The sequence below is a fragment of the Halyomorpha halys genome, unplaced genomic scaffold, assembly GCF_000696795.3.
Source record: "Halyomorpha halys isolate HHAL.00 unplaced genomic scaffold, Hhal_1.1 Scaffold710.1, whole genome shotgun sequence".
In the NCBI taxonomy this organism is placed as follows: Eukaryota; Metazoa; Arthropoda; class Insecta; order Hemiptera; family Pentatomidae; genus Halyomorpha; species Halyomorpha halys.
The window spans coordinates 216967-234606 of NW_027104776.1; the positions used below are offsets into that span (position 1 = coordinate 216967).

Genomic DNA, 17640 nt, shown 5'->3' on the forward strand with positions numbered 1-17640 from the left:
ACATATATTGTTTTGTTTTTATTAGTACATTATTTATCGGTTGTTTTTTTAAAGATATCTTTTTAGTATTCGTATTTAACTTCCTCACTTTTTTTTGTTTTGTTTTTTTATTAATTTGGAAAATTTTGACATTAGGACTACTACAATTTATAAGCTAGATACAACTAATAATTCAATTAACTTGGTTAATTAATAGATCTGTTCGGTAATGTAGACATATATTGTTTTGTTTTTATTAGTACATTATTTATCGGTTGTTTTTTTAAAGATATCTTTTTAGTATTCGTATTTAACTTCCTCACTTTTTTTGTTTTTTTTTTTATTAATTTGGAAAATTTTGACTATTTGGGCTACTACAATTTATAAGCTAGATACAACTAATAATTCAATTAACTTGGTTAATTAATAGATCTGTTCGGTAATATAGACATATATTGCTTTTTTTTAATTAATTCATTATTTATCTGTTGTTTGACTATTTGGGCTACTACAATTTATAATCTAGATCAGTACAATATGATTGATCTCAAGTGATACAACTAATAATTCAATTATCAATTACTAAAATAAAAATAAATTTAACAGAAAAAATACAATTAAATAAAAAATAATAATAATAAAAATAACTGAAAGGACTGTGAAGTTAATAATAATGCTGCAAATTTACAATTAGTGAATTATTTACTGTTTTGGTTTATGTTAGTTTGCTTATATAGATGTCTTTTTATACCTGGACTATATTTTTGCGTTATTTATATATCACTTTTATACTCTTACATTAGATTAATCTAGTTTGTATCTTATACTGTAGACCTGATGAAGATTTTCAGTGTGGGTCGAAACTTTGGCCATAAGTATGTAGTTGAAACTGTTTCTGAATGGTTTTTCTTAATCGCTACTCTGTATATCTCCTTTTAATTCACATATGGTCGAACATCTATTTAAATTAATTTTTTTGATCAGTATTCGCGCGTTGGTTTGTAGTCCTTTATCCTTTATCTTAGCTAGTCGATTCACATTATAATTTTAAACTTGAACGAAGCACACTGATAATTATCACCATATGTTCCACAATCGCTTTTGTCTCGGAACTTTGAAATTCAAATTAATTTAAAGGGCAGACTGAATGAGACTTAAGGTGGGCCGTAGAATGACATGTCGGTACAAAAGTAGTCTCACTGATTCAGCTACGTATTAGAAATACTAAAAACTGTGACGTTCACAATTATTATCGTTATGTAAGTTATCTAAATTAAAAAACAATATGTTCCTGGAAATAATTCCCATGATATATTTACACTAATCACCGAAAAATAATATTTAAAAATAAATAAATATAAGTATTTATTAATTGAAGGTATCTTATTTTTTGTATGCAGTGACCTATATCAGCTCCATTACAAAAAAGTTTTCATCATACTACAGAATATGTTTCTTTGTCAAACATTTAAAATACAACTGTTTTTCTTTACTGTTAGAATAACTAATTGTAACACCTTGTGTCACTTTAATGTTTAAACTACTAATTATATACTTGTAACCTAATGTAATCTTCATGCTGATATCAAAGAATAAAGTTATTTTTATTTTCATTTAATTTTTTCATATTTTATCTAAGTATAAAATTAATGCCTGATTTACTCTAACAATGATCGAGTAGGATCACCTAAGTTTACTATATTTCTCGAGAAAATATAACTTGAAGATCTTCTTGAAACTATAAACAATTAGATATATAGTGTTAATAATATATAGTTCCTTAAAATTTACTGTAACTTTTTTTTTTTTTTTTTTACAAAACAACTGTCAATTGTTGCGTGTTAAAGGAAAAAACTTCCTATTGTCTTTTAAATTATTAGTAGAACATATAATCATATTCATTTAATTTTTAATCCAAGATATTTTTTCATTCTTACCACCAATATTACTAGGGAATTAAATAACTGTGTTCTTTATTTATTGTAATAATAAATTAAATATTATGTAACCTTAATATTTAATATACAAATTTTATATACCTACAAATATATACAATATCTAGGTTAATAGGTTCCTTAAACATTTAATGTCCAATTTACATCTTTTGATGATGATCTATTGCTTAGATTGACTATAAACCTCAATATTGTTACGAATTATCATAAGCTAATGAAACTAACGGTCACCGACTACATTATATCAACATACAGCCCGTCAAACATGACCAATATTATTGAACATGGTGCATATACATAATATTACTACTACAATATATCCTTAACACAGTCAATATATATTGAAGATATTGACCGTGTACAAGGCCATCGAGTAAAAACATGAATAGACACTAATAAAGTTGATTCTCACGATGGCCGCTGGCATCCCTGTCATTTAAGGAGGTTATGAAATATAATAAAGTCTTTTTTTTTCATGAGATATTAGTGAGTATCTCAAGTCATCGAATTGAGCCGCCCGTAGCTCAGTGGTTAAGTCTTACCAATTTGATGACTTTTTTCATTGAGTGGCGGTCCCAAAATGAAAAACTTTGACCCCCATCTATGGTTAGGCAGTATAGGACTCAATGGGAATCTTGGCCGAAAAAAAGGTATAATAAAATACTTTATAGCAGCTTAAACCAGCTTTAATTTGATTACTGCTAGACATCTCTACGTCTAATTGTTCCCGAGATATTGTTTTTCATAAATCCAAAAAGTCAGTCCGAACAAATAGAAATCAACATTTTGTGAAGTTACTTTTTCAAATATCATATTACCTACTATTCCTACTAAGATAAACGTTATGAACTTACATGAATTTATTATGAATATAATGAATTTACATTATAGTAAATTTAGCTAGCTTTAATTTGAGTGCTGATAGACATCTCTACGTTTTAGTTCCAGAGATATATTTTCTCATAAGTCAAAATGTTTTTCCATACAACTAGAAATCAAGATTTTGTGAATTCATTTTGTTGAATATCATGAAAACTACTACTGTTACGTAGATAAATGTAATAAACTGTTTTATAGTACATTAAATTAGCTTTAATTTTAGCATGAATGGACGTTTGTACGTCGAATGGTTTTTGAGATATAGATTTCTCAAAATAAATTCATCAACTGCTGATCTTTCAGTACATTTTTATGAAATGTTCCTTTTAAAAAGCTATATCTCGAGAACTATAAAACGTAGAGAGCTCTATTATAGCTAATATTTCAGCAAATTTACTCTACTTTAAATAATGTTCTTTTAGATTTCCTAGTGTTGTTGGCAGTTTTTAATGTTTTTTTAAGGTTTTGGAACATTAGCCATTTTTTATTCCCCCTACCTATACTTGGCAGACCCATCAGTTTTGATAAGTAATTGTGCTTAGTTTTCATTAAAGTAATAAAAAATTGGGGTGAAATAACTGCCTTTTTTTTCACACCGGCTCTTGTACTACTAAGTTGTTAATCTGAACATCATCTGTTTTAAGAGTTTTTCGATAAAATGCATGATTCCAGAAAAAATATAAAAAACTAAAAAAATGTTCTTTTTTGTTGATATTTTAATTTGACAAAGAGGTTTGCTTCACATTTAGTAATTACTGAGTTCTCATCGCCGATTATCGCCAAACCACTTTGTTCTAGCCATATTAGGGGAACTGTGCCGATGAAGAAGGAGAGAACATGTTGGATTCTCCCAGAGGTGGTGAACTTTTTGTGGCGATCGTGTTGCACAGTGCACCATACACAGTACCTACATGAGCCACCTAGCTCGATGCCCTAGATCGCAGAGCTCGCAACTTCACGTAGCGTGGACGAACCGTGGGAAAGGAGTTGAAGAACTTACCTCTAAGGATATGCCGATCATTATTCCTCATTAGTCAAACCAAAAGAATTTTTATCTACCAGCCCCAACGGTTTGGCTGAGTCGTTTTGTAATTTTGAGGCTTCAAATGGCCATTTACATTACATTTTTTCCGCGGGAACAAAATACTGCTTGTAATGTTCTGAAATGGTTACTGTGCCTACCTATAGGTATACTGTACAGATACTGAAATATTAACGTTTTTCATTAAAATCATCTATGTTTAATAAACCAACTGTTACTACAAAAATAATTAAATTTTCACTATCACTATAATTAGAAGCAATGGCTAAATTTTGTGTAATGTGCATTGGCTCATATCTTTCTCAAGGCTAGATCGTTGGAATATTCCATATCTATCCTAACTATTAATTTGGTCAAATACTATTTATATAACTCCTATATTATTTATACATATTTTTTTAAAACTATTTAGTATTGTTAGATGGCCAGTCCTAAAAAAACTAAGAATTCTACCTGTCTTTCTGTTGGTATGCGACAAAAAACACCCACCATCACTCAACCATGTGCGCATCAACAAAATACCAACACAATCAACTGGATATTAAGACTACGGTTTTATTTATATTACTTATATTATTATATTGTATTAATTATTAATACAATTTTTGACATAATAAAAAAATTATATTAAATTCATCTTGAACATAGTCGAAAATAAATTAATGAAAACTTCAACTCTGATCCTTCGAGAGGAGGAGGCTAAAGATGGTAAAATATTAATAATTTCCTGGATCAATTATCGTAAGGCCTCCAAGAATGCTTCCTAACAGTCCTTAATTGCGTGTGAAGGCCAACGTAGAAGGGAGGTATCTGCTTTGGGTTGGAACTGCTACATCACATCTCAGCTGTGCCGCTGTGAGCTGAGGTGTCACCTTATTAACCTCGAGTCTGCAGCAGCGCTAGTTCGATTACAGCCTCGGCGGGTTGACTTTTATCTCGTGACGGACCCACGGAATGAAACCATGCCCCTACCATTCTGGTTGCAATGTTTTGTTCGATTTTGGTATATAATAATCTTATTTATAAATCCTGCTAGTATGATCAATTTTATCCCAACTGGTTCAGTTCCACTTCAAAGTAATTAAATAGAAGAATTTGTTAACTGAATTTTCGTGGTTAGGCCAAACGATAGTAGCACTGAATAGCCTTCTTGACTTGTATTCACATTTAATTTAAATTTAATTATTAATAGGATTTCTACCAGTAAACATTACCATTTGGGTAAAAAAAAGTAATATGCACTGTCTTGATTAAAAATTATTTGTTTTTACTGTTAGCTAACTTAGTAAATTGAGTGTGGAATCTTCTTTAAGTGCTTTGGAGTTATCTTTGATTAATCTTGTGCGTTAATAATTTACAATTATTATAAAACATAATATATTTGTATTCAATCTATTACATTTGCAATCTAGCCATCAGATTGCTCATCGTAGGAAGCTGCTGATAGTACTATCTGAGGGAAACCCATCTTCCTATGCTGTTTGATAATTCTGAACCGGAGTTGATTCTAACACTTTCGTTTTCTAAATGATGCTCAAACTTAATAAATATTTGCTGCTTCTCATACTTCATAGTGAATAGTGTTTTTCATAATAGTTGCTAAAACAAATTGATTTATGGTTCGGACAATAGGTTTGATTTATGAAAAACTTTATTTCAGAAATCATTAGACATATAAATGTCTGTCAGTACCTAAATTAAAGCTAGTTCAATTTACTTTAAATTAGTTATTAATGTTTACCTTTGTAAGAGTAGTGGTTTTTATGATATTTGACAAAATAAACTCACAAAATGTTAATTTTTTGTTCGTATAAAATGTTGGATTTTTGAAAAAATAATCTCTAGACCCATAAAATGCGCATATGTCTGCCAACACTCAAAATAAAGGAAATTTAATTTAATATGAAGTAGTTTATGACACTTTGTCCGAACAGCTATAAATCAATTTGTTTTAGCAAATTTCATGAAAATTACTTCTCTTACATAAACTACTTTATAGCCCATTAGACTAGCTTTAAGTTGAGTGGTAATAGACATCTGTACGTCACATAGTTCCTGAGATATAGATTTCTCAAAATAAATTAACTATTGGTCTTTGAGTATGTTCAGTACATTTTTATGAAATGTTGCTTTTTAAAAAGCTATATCTTGAGAACTATTGAACATAAAAAGCTCTATTAGGGTTTACAGTTTAGCAAATTTACTCTACTTTAAATGATGCTCTCTTAGATTTTCTATTGTTGTTGGTAGTTGTAAAGATATAGAACTCCGAATAATTAATTATTTTTAACGCTTTGAAACAGCCACTATTTTTTATTCCCTCTACCTATACACGGTATACTTATCAATTTTGATTAGTAATTATACCTAGTTTTCAATTAAATAATCAAAAATTGGGGTTAGATAACTGCCTTTATTCTCCTATTGGGCTCTTGTACTACAGGAGATTTTAGCCGTTTATACGTAGATACCCAATCTTCGTTTCTTAACAGGTGACTAATAGATGATAGCTGATATCAAATTATCCTTGGAATAGATTATCTCCGACCAACTGCAATACTTTTTGTCGCTTTCTTGTTTTCCTATTTATCGCTATTGCAAGTAGCTCGGGTTACCTATTTCCAGGTAATTTCTAGAGTTCTCCGAAGAAATGCAGATGATATGCGAAGCTGAATCATCCCGTTGAATCATTTCAGTAGCCTTTAAGGTGATTCATTACCTTATAATGTAACCCTATCTTGCAAAGATAGTGCACGATATATTTTCTGTTTTCTTCAAATTTTTTTCTTATCTTTCCTTCTTCGAGTCATATTATCCTATATCTGTTCTTCATTGTTGTAGTTTAGGTAAGTAATTAGAGAGAGTAAGAAATAACATTTATGGAAGGTTTATTTGTTTTCATAGTTCGTTTTTCGTTGCAAAGAAGAGGTCACATATCTCCTTCAACGCAGTTATCTGATTCTTCAGTCCTATCTACCTACCTTTCCCTTGAAGAGACACAGGTTTTTAGTGAATTTTGATCGACTCATTACCAAAAGCAAACATTTTTTATTCGGTCTATCTATATAAAGATGGTTGGGGGTGCGACCAGTGAAGAACGCAAACTTATTTACTAATGCCAAAGTTTCGGCCAGAATTTCAGGCCTTCTTCAGCGCTAAGAAAAAAAAAAATCAACTAAAATAAAGTTAGACTTCATGAATCCGTTTGAATACAGTGGGGATTTTGTACTTGAAAAAAGAAAAGAAAAATGAACTATGAACTTATAGTAAAAATAAAAAAGTGTTAGAATTTAATTTTTCATTGCTTGGCAACTTGACTACTCAAAAATCAATTAAAAAACGGCCTAGATTTGAGATTTAAAAATTAAAAACACAATTTTTTAGCATTTTAGGACAAAAATGAAATTTTATAATTTGAAGTTCCAAATCTCAGCTGTTTTTCAATCGATTTTTGACTAGAAGCTATCAAGCAATGGCGAATTAAATTTTAAACCTTTTTTTTTTTTTTTACTTATCCATTTTTCAAGTGATTTTTATTAATGTTCAAAATTCTGCCAAATCATATTTTTTTAACCGCCTTATCGTAACGGCCGTGTAATTTAATGATGCATCTTTCATATTTTTTATAAGTATTTTATATCCTTTTTCGACATTTTAATTTAAAACCAAATAAAGCATTTTTAGTTGACATATTTGTATAGATTTGGATGGAAATGGAAAATGGCGTAATAGCTCACTTCTTGTGACGTAGAAAACAAAAAAAAATATTTGGATGCTTTTAAATGTTTTTTTTACATAATTTTGTCTTGAGAATATTTTTTTTTTTTCATTTAGTCTATAAAGAAAATACATATTATAAATTCATGTATATAAAAAAGGAATTTTGGTTTTCAGATTTAAATTATTTGAACATAAATTTGAAGATATGTTTAAGGCAGCTGTTATATATTTCTATAATTGAAATTATTAATAACTTTTTTTACCTTCTTTTCTGGTCATTTCTAACGTTGGGAGGCGGTATCTAAACTGTAGCACCGTATTCTAACCATGGTGGGTGTCGTGTTTTCATTTTGTAGGACCGCCAAAGAAATAAAATTCGATTACTCAAGCCTGATTCGAACTGGCACCGCTGCTGGCGTATCTGTAGCTGGCGTTTTAACCCACCCGGGTACAAACAAAAGTCTCGTTCAATCGCTCGTTTATCTGTCGGTGCAAAGTTGAACACCTTTTTAATATTTATTCATTAATTCTACCAATTTTACTATCCAATTTAAACTCTTTCGATTCTATTATTTTGAAAAAATTAAATATATTTATCTAATACAAAAAATCTCTGTAGTAAAGGAAGGACTTACGCTATGCATGTTAATAGGGGCGGTGGTAGTAGCGTGGTAACGCGGCTGTCTACCAACTCAAAGGTTGTGAGTTCGAGCCTGGTCTTCCCGGGATTTCGTCAAGCATATAATTACACAATACTCACTCCTGAGGCCCCTTAGCTCTCACAAAAATAGACGTGAGAGTGATGTTACCCACCCTATGAAAACCTCGTCATGAAACGCGCGATGGTTTTCCGTAATACACCGCGCAAGGACTTGGACCTCCACGGTCCATCGTGCCAGAAGAAGAAGAAGAAGAAGGTCAACGTTTTTATAAAGAAAAATTGACATAGTGTGTCCATGATATTTATTTAGTTTTTAATTCAATATTCTTCGATAGACCTTTAGAACGGTGCTTGCCTATTGTTAATAAAATTAAATTAATACATTAGTGAAAGTGGCCTGTTGTTGGGTTAGATTAGGAGTGTTAGCACTTTCTCTTGTAGTACCCCTCGGCTGCCGCTGTCAAAAGGCAATCACTGCCTGTATATTCGATATCGTTACGCCTATACTTTTCCAAAGGCTGCTCTTTGTAAGTGGGATCATGTCCTTTCATTTCGTGCTTTTCGTCAGAAATTTTTCTCTCCAGTAGTAATTATTCCTCAGACCCTTAAAATTATCTTTACAAAAAGTGAAATATGTTGCTTATAGATATAGTGAATCCCCTTTTTAGCATAGATTCGGTATGACGCAGGTGTCCGGGGGAAAAAAAGACCTACGTTTCATTGTGATTATATTGCTTTGACTAAACTTTTTTGGTAGCTTTTATAGATATAGTTAAAATTACTCCAAAACGTATGGGTACGACGCATAGTGTCAGAAAAAAAAACTGGGGATAATGAGAATCTTCGATCCGGTTTGTTTTTTGGATTCAGAACTTGATTCAAATTCAATACCATTGAATCCTACGGTTCAGAATTCAATTATAATTTTATTTTCAAACTTACGAAGATTTGTACACGTTTCATCTTTTTTCCAACGTTTTCCTTGAGGAAAGAAATGATCAAGTTGTTGCGTGCAGGCCGGCATGTATGCTTCAGTCATGTATTTTATATCATTCATGAGTAAAATAATTAGGATACACTCACGTATAAATACGTGCATATACATGGATATTTAGTTTTTATCCATTCTGTTAAGCATTGTCAATTATTTTAGTGAAATAATGAAAACGTTTGTAAGTAATAAAACATTTTACAAGTTCACGTGACTAGAAGATTTTCAATATTACTTATAGTACAAGAGCCCAAGAGAAGAAAAAAGGCAGTTATTTCACCCCAATTTTTGATTGCTTTAATGAAAACTTTGTATAATTACAAGTCAAAATTGATGAATCTGCCAAGTATACGTAGGGGGAATAAAAATGGCGGCTGTTTCAAAACGTTAAAAATAATTAATTTTTTATTCAAAGCTGTGTATCTTTAAAACTACCAAGAACAATAGAAAATTTGAGAGAACGTCATTTAAAGTAGGGTAAATTTGCTAAAATGTAAGCCCTAATAGAGCTATTTATGTTCAATAGTTACTCGAGATATAGCTTTTTAAAAAGCAACATTTCATAAAAATGTTGTATGGAACGTACTTAAAGATCCGTAGTTAGTGAATTTATTTTGAAAAATATATCTATCTATATCTCAAAGACTATTTGACGTACAGATGTACATTACACAAATTAAAGCTAATATTAATAGCTTAATAGTTGAATGTACGATTAAGTAGTTCCTTACGCTTTTCTTCGTAGGGGTAGTAGTTTTCATGATATTTGCTATAATAAATTGATATATAGTTGTTCGGACAAATTTTCATTTGCCAAATTTATATTCATATGCGAATATCATAAAAACTACTACCCCTACGAAGATAAGTGCCATAAACTACTTTATAGTAAGTTAAATTGCCTTTATAGTGCTAGCAGACATATGAGCGTCTTATGTAATACATATTTTTCAAAAATCAAACATTTTATATGAATTACTAGAAATTAACATTTTATGGGTTTATTTGAGCAAATATCATGAAAACTACTATTCCTACAAAGTTAAAGGTCATAAACTACATTATTCCATTAAACTAGCTTTAATTTAAGTGCTAATAGACATCTGTACGTCACATAGTTCCTGATATATAGATTTTTCAAAATAAATTATCTAACTACTGATCTTTTAGTACCTTTAATGAAATGTTGCTTTTTAAAAGGCTATATCTCGCGAACTATTGGACGTTAATAGCTTTATCACGGCTAATATTTCAGAAAATTTACTCTTCTTTAAATAATATTTTTATTCTCCTTATCTATACTTAGCAGACTCATCAATTTTGACTAGTAATTATAAATAGTTTTAGTTACAGTAATAAAAAATTGGGGTGAGATAACTGCCTTTTTTTCTTCCCAGCTCTTGTACTATTAGGAGGGTATAATTAAAGGAGGATTATTTTCACTACACCTTATGGCTTGTCGAATAATAAATCGAAAATAAAATATAATTAATTTTCTACTTTATAGTTTGGGAGTTTATTTGGAATTCTACTATCTTCTGTCTTGCCGAAGATCTGATAGGCTGACCCCAGTAATATATTCTGATGACCCTGAAGAACCTCTCCCCCCTCCTCACTACCACATATTTAAGATTTAGTTCCTCCACGAACTCTGACTCATCGCCAACTCGGATGGAATATTGTTCCTTGAAGTCTTTGTGTCCTTCTTCTTCTTCCGACTTCCTGAATGAGGACCACTTTGAAATACAATGGATCCAGTCAATGCCTATCTTTCATGGATTAAAGCGATAAACATTTAGAGGAAAGACTGGTACTTGCATACTATCTCGCCAACCCTATGTTCTACTATTGTACTTTAAACCCTGACACCATAAACTGAATCGTATTATTGCAAATTTAAGTCCTTTCGTCAGCTGAAAAGGATCCGGGGGTTCACTTATCTCTTGAGCGAGTATAGCGAGCGGAAGACGATTGTTGTAATTTGATTAAAGCAGTAATAATAAGATGTATTATTCTCAAAACAGACTATAGTTTTTTATATTTTATATATTATAGGTATAATAGCGGGCAGCGGTAGCAACGTGGAAACGCGGCAGTCTACCAACCCAAAGGTTGTCAGATCAAACTCACTACAACCTCCCCCTGGCTTTTGTAAGGCCCGATAGCCAATGGGTGGCACTCACAAAAAATAGGCGTGGGTGTGACGAACCCACGCCGAACGACAAAACCACATCAAGAAACGCGAAGTACATGGCGATGATAAGAGGATTTAATGGAAATCCCCAGGATCCTTTTCAGTTTACGGAAGAACATAAATTGGATGGTCGATGCGTTTGTACTTAAATACCGGAATGCAATTGTAGGGAACTTTCACAACACGTAACTTCTGCGGCTTCAATTCGATTCTATCCTGGGCGGGTTGAGTTGTAAAAATTTTAAATCGTCTCCACGGAGAACTCTATATTCCCACTCTTGTTAGAATAGGACTGTAGGATAACCACCCTCCTCTTTCTCTGTATGTCAGAAATGGACAGGAATGGGGAAATCATTCACATTCTGAATGATATATCGACTATTGAAACAAGTAGAGGCGAAACTAAAAACAAAAAAAAATTAATTTTAGAGTTATGACAACCAAACAACACTTTAATGATTCCTCTTTTACGTGTACATGTGGTGAAAGTTTATTTCAAAAACTTGTCTGTACAAGGAAGACGATGGAGGAAAATAAAATTTACATTGGTTTATGGGTAGAACAGTGCGCTTAAGTTTTGGTCGAGCATCTTGTTATGTTCTAAACCTAAGGGACTTCGACATGTTCAGTCGAAATGACAGTATAACTAAAGATGGACGTTAAGATTGATCTTGTGGAGGTTATACCGATGGATCATCGAGAAGGAAATCCGATCATTCAAAATTTGAAGTGGAGGGGAGGCTGCGAATTCTTCGATAATTTTACTTTTCAGTTTATATTTTACTTTTCCAGGTAAACGCCAAAATAATGTTCCAAGCTTTCAAGAGAATCGAGACCATTAATATTCGAAATTTCATTTACAACTAAGTGTTAGTCTCCTCAGTCTGGCTTTCGAATGATGACTGTCATTTCGACTGACTGCATTGGAAACTTCATAGTTTTGAAGAAGTTTAAAACATTGTTTTTTTCCATGTGATAAATTTCGGACTTACGTCACTATGTTTTTCAACGTGTGATATTGCCATTGTTTTCCGTTTCGATCCAAAAATATTATTAATGAATTCTTTTAGATTTTTATTTACAAATTATTTTTTTTTATATTATTAAATTGACGTGTAATATTGGTTTTGATGATGATTATTCCAGAAAAGTTATTTTACTCTGAACCGCCGAGTAAAATTGGATTTTTACGGCGTTCAGTGGAAGGAAGCACGTTGAAGTTATTTTAATAATAACTTAGCAAGAAATGGACAAAAATTCACTCCGAACTTGTTGATATTAAATCGTGAAATTTTGAATTTCATAAGTTATTTTAAAAATAAGTCTATTTTGTGAATGAAATATTTTTTCTGTACATAGTATGCTATTGTGGAGTACGAGTTGGCATCCTTTGACGTGTTGTGCAACTATTTGGACAGATGCTAACTCAGATAACACCTGATCATCTATTCAACATAATATTAAGCCTTTATAAATCTCTATAATTTAATTAATTATTTCTTCTTTTTTTAAAATATGTAAATATAAATATTGTTCAAGGGGTTTCAGTGGATTTATGAACGCTATGACTGTAGGATGAAGTTATTGGAACAACTCCTTCTCGGTCTCTTTCTCTATCTCTGAAGGTGCTTTCTTTTCTTTTTTCGCGTCCCTTTCTTCTTACCTCTACGTCCGACGTGGTTGAGATTCCTTTACAATTGTTATAGCTAGGTGGAGGAAATTTTCTTTACAGCATTATTGAGGATTATTAGACTTTTGCATCGTCGATTTAATAAAATATGTTGATGTCTTCAATTCGCTCATCTCCGTTATCAAGATTTAATTATTTTTATTGATTAAATAATTAAAATCCTTCAATGCTACTTAAAAAAAAATTTTTAAAAATGCTAGCATCACAAAACGTTTACTGCCTTGAGTTAAAATTATTGTTTAATTATTGGAATGAACAAAACTAGTTTACCCCTGGGATATCTCACACATTAGATATATTTCGTTTTCTTTGATTCATTCGAACTTTAATCATGCTCATTCTTACAAAATATATAATATTATCAAGAAAGTCTATTCAACACAATTAGTAAAGAGGCATACTTTGCAAGAATATCTTTAAGTAGCAGTTTACGCATAGTAGTTTCGTTATGATTCAGCTATCTATAAACCAATATCAACCCTGAACTGTATCCACAGGCCGTAAATGAACGTTTTTTTTTTGTATGTTTGACTACGATTTTTAGGTGGGAACACGCGAGCCTGTATAATTTGAGACATGAAGAGAAATATGTTGAACCATTCGTTAAAAAAAAAAAAAAAAAGAGTTACGTTTTCGAAAACTTACTTAACATATTTTTCTTCAATGTTTTGAGCCCAAATTGTTTTAAAAATTATTGGAATATTACTGCGTGATTTAAGCTATATCACATATTAATTTGATAAGTCTTTAGCTCAAAATATCGTCTCAATACATTCACTCTATGTAGTTGAATAATTTGAGCAATCAATAATCAATCGTAAGTATCCCATCGCAACCAGGGCAATGTTGCCTTTGAATGAGATTTAAGTTTTATCTAATTCGTGCACTATCTCATTTTTGGGCATTAATACGGAGCCCAATTTACGTTCCATGGGATCATATTAAGGGATTAATTTCCGCGTCGAAATGTTTAAAGCCCAGTCAGAATTTGAAAATCGAAATCATGATAGCTTTTCCTTGAAATTCTCTTTCTTTTGATGCCTCATTTGTCAAAATCCAACGTTCCTAAAAGCCAGAAAAGAGATCGATTGTACCGTGTTTATATTTATGTATTACTAAAGGTATAACATGAACATAAGAAAGTATTGGGAACCGATTTCCGTGCGAAATTACGAAATACTTTTTTTACGAAATTACATCAAAAATGACTTTATAAAAGAAACTGCAATCTTAAAATGCAAGACATGTTGTTTTTTGTCCAGTTTTCTGCATTTGTTTTTTAATTCTTATCCTTTTATTAAATGCATTATTTACTTTCTACCCCCTCCTATTATTTATTACAGATTACTGTGAAAATATTATTTATTATTCACAGAAAAGATAGTAAAGGGTGGTCTCTCTCTTTTTTTTTTCTTTTTTTTTCTCGTCCTTTCAGTGTATAACCGAATAGGTAAAAATAATGGTTTACCTAGTTCAGCTTAAAGAGGTTATAAATTTATTATAATGGAGTTTGCACTATTGGGTAACCAAATGTCTATCCTGCGACTCATACCAACATTTCTATTTGCAGGACTAGAGTTGAGACTGAAGAGACTCATGAATTGCTTTGTAAGATTTATCTTTGGGTTTCCAAGGCGCTCTCAAGTCTCCCGCTGGTATATTGAGTTGAAGTGGGTCTATCCACCCTCCCAAAGGCAATACCTACTTGGTGTTTTCCTATTCCAAGTTCTTAAAATAAAAAACCTACCTATATCCTTGATATAACTCTTCGTTTATCCATACATTCATTAAGCACCAGATCCCAACCGATTGATTTATATATGCCCTCCTATAGAACCGCCTTCTTTTGCAAATTCTTCGTCATACGTGGAACTTCCATCTGGAATAATACATGGTTCTCTTCCCATCTCCATTCGCCAGTCCTCATCCATTCTTTCCTTTGAACAACACCTATTCCTCCACTTATTCCATAACCAAACCTCCGCATCATTGTAATTAAAAAAATAGGCATATATTGATCAACATTATAAACAGTAGTTAAGCCAATATCCCAATGTAATTTCATTTTACTTACTGATAACTTGTAAATGCTTGCTAGACAAAAATCTTAATGTATTTATTCTTAGGGGACATATGTCCCAGAATAAAATTATTTTTTCATTTCCGAAGTCTTAACTGTTGATTTAGTTCATAAATTCCAGAGAAGATGCATTAAAGAACTAACTGCTCTTGTAGGTGCTGCAGTTGTGGTGTACTGAAGCTGATAACGGATAGAGGTACATTACCGCTAGACCATAGTGCCTTCTGCTGTAAGTCTTCTGCACCCAGGAAGGGTCGTACTCTCTTTGACCCACTCTCAACCGGGCGGTGTCTCGAACAGACGTTATTCTTGGAGTACGTGCCGGGACGCCTTACCTATGAAACTGTTTCTTTATCTTTTTAACCACATCTTACAGCAACACATTACTATCTCGATGTTCATTTATTTATTTTTTCTTTTCAATTGATCTTTATTGTTTATGTTTCAATAGTTGAAGTATTCCACATAGTCATGAGTGTCTTTGTATGAGACTCTAATCCACTATTATCAACTTTTAACAAAAATTAAAAAATGTTGAAATATCCATGTAAGACTCATAAGACCAACCTATAGCAGTAACAAAAAGAAAGAAATCAGTACTTGAAAGATTTTTAATCCAAAATTAAAATATTTTAAAAAAATTCATTTAAGGATACAGTAAGAAACTGTTTTACAATTATTAAAGATATATCTTATGATCTATTTATTCAAAGTATTTAAATGACATTTGTCCCATAGCAAAACGTAGAAGTGAAGATGAAGATAGGAAGGTGATAATTAACGACTCTGCCTAATTAGCTACGGGAGGTCTCCAATCTCTCCATCGAGGTTTAGAAATCCAAAGAGATTCGTCTGTCTGATATTATTCAACTTCATAAAGGACCTTTATTTATAATATTCGACGGCGTTCACATCCGATGTGAAAACGATGCTTCTAGATCTTTATCGGAGGCAGGCGGGAAATTGCGAAGGAAAGAAATAACTTTCACATAAAACTAATAAATTAAAATAAATTAATTTTAGTTATATTATTTAGTGCTTAATTACAATTTGTAAGTTACGTTATATCTCTACTTACAACCTATTGAATTTATTAACGTATAGTATTTATCTTTTCATATAATGGGAATGTGCTATCTCCGTCACATACTTTTGCGCACCCCCAAAAAAAAGCCAGAAGACATTTTATAACATTGAGACAAGTTATCGATGGTAAAAAAGTTTTTAAGATATAGATTTATAGTTGTTCGGACAAATTTTTATTTGCCAAATTTATATTCATATGTGAATAAATTAACTAACTACTGATCTTTCAGTACATTTTTATGAAATGTTGCTTTTTTAAAAAGCTGTATCTCGAGAACTATTGGACGTAAATAGCTCTATTAGGGCTAATATTTCAGCAAATTTACTCTACTTTAAATAATGCTCTCTTAGATTTTCTAGTGTTGTTGGTAGTTTTTAAGACATAGAGCTCCGAATTAAAAAGTAATTATTAAATTAATTAATTGATAAAAAGTAATGTTTTTTAAGGTTTTGAAACAGCCGCCATTTTGTATTCTCCCTACCTATACTTGGCAGACTCATCAATGTTGATTACTAATAATATATAGTTTTCATTAAATTAATAAAAAATAGGGGTAAAATACCTGCCTGTTTTTCTTCTCGCTTCATGTACTATAATGATGGAGTCATGTATGTAATAGACATTATACATGAAACAAAATTAGAATTTTATCAAAGTTACGACAATAATCAAAACCTTTAAGAACCCTACGATTATGTAGCATGTGATGGTTATGTACATAACAAACAGTATACATTTATCACGTCGGACATTATATAACATGATCATCTCCGGGCATTGTCCAACTTATAGCACCATATCGTACAGGTGTTATTTTTATTACACAATCAATTTCGTCAGGTGTAATTAATCTCCTCTAGGACACATAGTTTAATCTATTCTTCATGAGGATAGAATACAAACAATGGATTATGCCGTGAGAGCTAATGCAATCTTTTTATATTTAATTCACAATGCGCTATGACTCTTAATTTCTTTACAAGATGTCGTATTCAATTAAAGTTAATCACGATTTCTTCGAAGACCCATGGCAATGTTTACTTATTCATTCGCTTCATAAAATATGTTAATGATATTTGAATTGATTGCTTGGAACCAAGGTCGTTTAGTAATGTCATCATTTCATTGAAATTCGAAACAGTAACCTACCTCAATTAAAACGTTTTAAAAATAAATAACTGTAGAGGTGGGATTTATAGAATGAATTATAGGTTAGGTCGAGACTCTAATTTTTTACAATTTATTTAATCAATTAAAAATTAACCTAAGTCATTAACCTGATAAAATTTCGTATTTTAAATCCTAACCAGTTTCCAAACCAATTTTTTTTTAAAATAATAATTAATAATAGAAATAGAAGAA

At 31.3% G+C, this 17640-nt stretch overlaps 1 protein-coding gene across 2 annotated transcripts in view; it reads left to right on the forward strand.

The window, feature by feature from the left end:
* The window catches only part of MESR3 (misexpression suppressor of ras 3), a 129718-nt gene that overhangs the window by 20189 nt on the left and 91889 nt on the right, over nt 1–17640 (forward strand). Inside the window, exon 1 of one of the 2 annotated variants that reach the window (XM_067045060.1) lies at nt 10897–11037. The exons of the other annotated variant lie outside the window; for it this stretch is intronic. The gene's annotated coding sequence lies outside the window, so the exon portion shown is untranslated. Of the gene's footprint in view, nt 1–10896; nt 11038–17640 lie in introns of those variants that run through there. 2 annotated transcript variants of the gene reach the window in all.